The sequence below is a fragment of the Ochotona curzoniae genome, unplaced genomic scaffold, assembly GCF_017591425.1.
Source record: "Ochotona curzoniae isolate NIBS_2020 unplaced genomic scaffold, NIBS_Ocur_1.0 contig_3819, whole genome shotgun sequence".
In the NCBI taxonomy this organism is placed as follows: domain Eukaryota; kingdom Metazoa; phylum Chordata; class Mammalia; order Lagomorpha; family Ochotonidae; genus Ochotona; species Ochotona curzoniae.
In genome coordinates this window covers 27,602,801-27,608,101 of record NW_024466004.1, presented here as the reverse complement: position 1 = coordinate 27,608,101, position 5,301 = coordinate 27,602,801, and the positions used below count along the sequence as shown (strand labels likewise).

General features: G+C 36.8%; 1 pseudogene; it reads left to right on the top strand.

Moving 5' to 3' along the window:
* On the top strand, positions 1-759 carry LOC121158450 (annotated as a pseudogene).
* The last annotated feature ends 4,542 nt before the right edge of the window (positions 760-5,301 follow it).

The following is a 5,301-nucleotide window of genomic DNA, read 5'->3' as shown; positions in this document are numbered from 1 at the left end:
ATGATGTCCAAGGCTATCCAAGAACATCTGGGAAATAACTGGCCCTGGAGAAGCCCCTGCCTCATACAAGAGATAATGTGGGCTGTGTATTCACAAAGAGAATCTCACTGAGGTAAGGGACATGTTGCTGTCAAAAAAGTGTAGATGCCACTCGTGTTGGTGCCTTTGATCACTGTAAGGAGACTATGGAAGCAGAACACCAGTCTTGGGGCATAAGAAGACCTACTTTTCTCAGGCTCTGGGCATTGCCACTTAAATTTCTGTTGATACTACTGAAATTCTAAGCAATATGCAGCTGATAAAAAACTGGATAGAGACCGCAAGCCAGAAAATTCATACCTCTGAGAATACTAAACAATTTCCCCTCCTCTTTCAGGTTGATCACACAGCAGTGTCCAAAGTCCTTAAAGACTTGACATCTCAGAGGAAACTGAATTCTCACTTTCTGGAGGATGACTGCTGTGTTGCCAGTGTTAGTCTGCAGACTGGTTATCCGACTGCAGCATCAGTATCCCATTTTGTCATCAATAGAAACAAGCAGGTCCTGGTTTTGTCTGTGGAGACTGACTACATGTTCCCACTTGCTGAAAAGATGAAAGCCTTTCTGGCTGATCCATCTGCTTTGTAGCTGCTGTCACCACTGCTGCTGTTCCTACTGCTGCAGCCTAAACCAAAACGGAGGCCAAGGAAAAGTCAAAAGAGTCAGCTAATTGCCAAAAGGCAACAAATTCCTTCAGCTATATTGGCAAAAAAGGGTAAAGGCTTACATTGCTTTTAAACTTTTCAGTGTGGCTTTTGTTATCATCACCACCATCATCGTTGAATCTCAAAAAGGAAAACAGGTTCATGTAAAAATTTCTAATTGATCCTTCTGACCAAAGTATTTTTTCCCCTGAAGTTTAAAAAGATGGTGATTTTTCTTAAGCAGATTGCGTCCATCAAAGAGTGGTCTAAAGACTTAATGAGCTTTTGTCACTCTCTTGACAATGGAAGAAGTCATGTTTCATTCATATATAATCAACAAGAATTTGAAAAGGTATGCGCATTTTCATAAGAATTAAGAATAAAGAATTAATTTCTATTTCCAAGAATAAACATGTAGCACATCTGTAATTTCAAGATTCTACATATATGAGTTATTGGTTGTTTTTAATTAAAAAATGAAATTAGTTATCAATACCACATCATCAATACCCACTGAAATGTAATCTTGGCTACATCATAAGCTCTAATGCTTCAGGTGTGACTTACATTATTATATCCACCTCAATAATTTTCCCCACCATTTTTGTTAATGTCAGCATATTTCAGAGTGACTTTTATATGTGATCATGTCTCAAGTTGATGGTTGAAAACCACCTGAGTTTGCACCTATTTTAATGGAATTATAATGAACAGTGTTTTTGTTAACCTCAAAATTCCCTACTTTGAAAATGAATTCTATGATCACCCTATTTATAAACATTTGTAGTAACTTGCAAAAATATAGTCTTTCTACCTTCAGAGAACATTTGGCTCTCAAGAGATTTCACTGAAAGTGTTTGGCTGAAGTTGGATATCACATTTTGGCTCCAAGTCAGGCAAATACCTATTTTAATCTGATTTTTGGTAAGCTTCCACTATTGTCATTTATTTCATGAGGAATTCAGCATGTGCGAATCTTTTTGTCTTTGGACCTGAAGAGAAGGGACATTATCCTGTTCTCCTTTCGTGAGTCACACCAGCCTTGAGTGTACTTTCCTTTCAACCGATTAATGATCTTAGTATTCTTCCTTTCAGTAATGTCCTTTCTGTACTCATCTCCTGGTTCACAACCATAGTCCACGGCCTCTTTGGCATTCTTCTGGGGCTGATCACCCTCCATATCAGCCAAACTTAGAATGCTTGAATGGCAGTATTTTAGAATAATCTCTCCACATTCTTATCTAATGTCCTTCTTCACGATGAATAATTTCCTACATGTCTGTTTAGATTTCATTTCCCCTAGGAGAAAGAGGCTCCATCTTAAATTCCTTTACTATTTACTGGGTTTATAATTCTAGGAGTGTGTCTTGAGAGTTGATGCTAGGTGACCTGAAATGCCAGTGGCTCAGCCAATCACCCTGGTCTAGCTATGTAAGCGAAACCTTCTGTTTATGCTCCATCTCCACGTGTCAGAGGTTCTCAAATGAAACGATTTTAAAAGAAATATATTTTTCCATCAACAAAGCTAAAAGCAACCTAAATGGAAATCAGACTTGAGGAACAACTTCCGAGGCTACATCATTTTATAGGCATTAAAATTTTAAGACACTAGAAAACCCTTTTACTAGACTTCACATATATTAATTACATTTCGCCTTGGTATCCAAGGAAATTTGATTCCAGGATGCTCTGTGGATACCAGAATTTGTGACTTTCAAGTCCCTAATGTGAAATATTGTTGTATATACATATATCTTATTTAAACCTTCCAATAGGCTTTATATCATTTCTAGACTACTGATAATGATTAATATAATATAAATGCAATGGAAATAGTTGTTATAGTCTGTGGGGGGTAAAGAGAAGAAAAAAATCTGAACATGTTCAGCACAGATGCATTTTTTCCTTGAATATGTCTTTTCAACCTGCAATGGGTTGAATCCACAGGTTTGAAATCCATAGAGATGGAGAGTTGATTGTATATATTCTTATTAAAATAATCTCTTATGTAAAAAGAGAGAGATCAACATTCCAATTTAGGTAAACAACTCTTCCTATGATTTCCTTACATACATTCCTAAGACACTTTCCTGGGAAGCCCTTTGGCTATTTTGTTCTTTTCCACTCGAAAAACTGAAAGAGGCAACCTATCTGACACACGCCAGTGGAATCTCTAGGGATTTTGTCAGTTCCAGTAAGAACCCCTTCAGAACTGAGGTTCTTAGATGCTAGCAGTTTTCAAAGGACAGCCTTGGTAGCTATCACTGTTTGTATACATTCCACTTAAATGTTAGGTTCAGACAATGTGTGCTGGTATTAAGAGGTGGGGCCTTTAATAGGTGATTAGGTTGTGTATACATCTGCCTTGTCAAAGCAACTGCGAATTTTAAGAGGCTTCATGCAGAATTCAATTAGCTTGCCCTTCTGCCTTCTGCCATGTAAGAACATGGTATTCTTCCTCTTCAGTGGGAAAAACACACAGGTTACTTCCCTTTCCAATCTGCAGCTGTTAAGAGATGATTCCATAGGCCTGGCTTTCCCACAGAAATTATGATAAGCCCGCTAAATTATGGGAGTTGGGTCCAAAAAGCTAACAGAAGGAACAAGAAACCTGGAGGAACAGAAGGCATAGAAATGAATAATTGCTTTATCTATAATAATACAAATAATATAAATAACAAATAATACAAAATAAGGGTACTATTCCATCTATAGCATTAAGGTATAAAGGACAGATAATAAATGGCTGAGGATAGCTACTCTAATAAAAACCAGAATCTCTTTCTCATTTTACTAGAATTGAATTACTTTCCATATCTAGAATCCACTGGATACAAACAACCACATCCTCACATCTAAAGACCCTACAAATCATAGCAGGTGTATAATATAAACAGCACAATGCCACAAGCTCAGTAGTTTCAAAGCTGAGAAGTTCAAGGTCAGGATTCCTGCATTGAATGTGTGGTGTCTAGTGAAGGTCTTCTTGCTGTGTTCTTACATGGCAGAAGGTAGAAGGGCAAGAGTGAACAAAATCTGTGTTCTTACATGGCAGAAGAGTGGGAAAAAATTAAGCCACTTCCATAAGCCCTTGTTACAAGGGCCATAATCCATTTATGAGGAAGAAACCTCGATAGCTTCTTCCCTCCCAGAAAGTCCACCATTCAATTCCACCACTCAATCACCTTGTTGATTAAGGGTTCAACACAAATTTTGGAAGGAGCACCACTTTCAAATTGTATGCCCAATACACTTTCCATATTATATTCTACAATGTTTACTATACTTTCTAATATCTAATCCAGATCAAACTTTACTTTCTCTGGCAGTATATCAAATGAGGAAATGTTCTGACTAGACAGGTTTTCTCATCTGAAACACCTGTATTTGCTTATGTGACCTTATATTCTGTGATATTAGACAACTCAGAGCCCCTTTCCTCTCACTGGCTGCCATTTCTCTGATTTGTTCAATGATTTTTCTCTTCTCTATCCTGTCTTGTGGATGACACACATCATCTGTTCTTTCACTGTAGCATTTCAGAAATAACACTCTCTTCATCTTTTTTTAGTGAGAAAAGACTATTTGAAAAACTAAAGTAAGTGTATCTAGACCAACATTTTGACCTTTCTAATGGAGGAAGGTCACATTGGAGTTGTAGGTATAGTGAACATGGCCAGGTTGCATGGTACAGATACAACACTATCCCTTGTCACAAATGGTTTGAGAAGTATAAGTTGGTGAACCTGAGTAATTTGTGATCAGTATGTGGTGGACTGGTTTCACCACTCCTTGTAGGTACCAAAATCCCTGGGCTGTGAAGCCAATTATATAAAATGGTGTAATATTTGCATAAACCTAAGTGTATTCTCTCTTATATTTAATAATCTCTATAAGACTTATATAAGTTATGAAATACAAATGCTATATAATATATACTACACTGTATTGGTCTGGAATTATTTGTCTACAATCCACAAATAGAGAGGGAGCAACTATACATGGAATTATAAAATCTGCCTTTGGTTTAATGAAGCAAATTAAGGCAGCAACAAGGACTCATTCATTTACCAACTAATACATTTCAATAATGTATCATTTTTGCCATCATAATTGCCACAGCTGCTGAATGAATGGTTGATCTCAAAAACCTGGGATTATAGTTCTTGTCTTTGATTTACAGTGATTGAGATCAAGATGCAGTAGAGTTTCCTTTGACCCTTATATCATTTTTTTAATCACGAATTATTCATTTTTTAATTTATGAAGGTGGGAACTAACTCCCGAGTTTCTACAATGAGTCAAGCTGATGAAGTTGACAGGTCTCTCTAAACTGGTCTTTTCTCAGGAAAAGGAAGAAAAACGGTCTTTGAGAACCAAACTACAATTTATTTATGATTGATTTAGTCTGCCATATAAGCTCATTATATTTGTTTCAACAGATCCATTGTGTGTCTTAGCACAGGGTCCCTCCTAAGCATTTAACTTTACATTTCATAGATCAAAAACAATAACCCAATATTGGTCTGTAGTTCCCAAATACATACTGTGGCCAGGTTACCATATCAGATATTCCAGCTTAAAACTTCTATTTTCAATGTGTCCTTCCTTACTCAG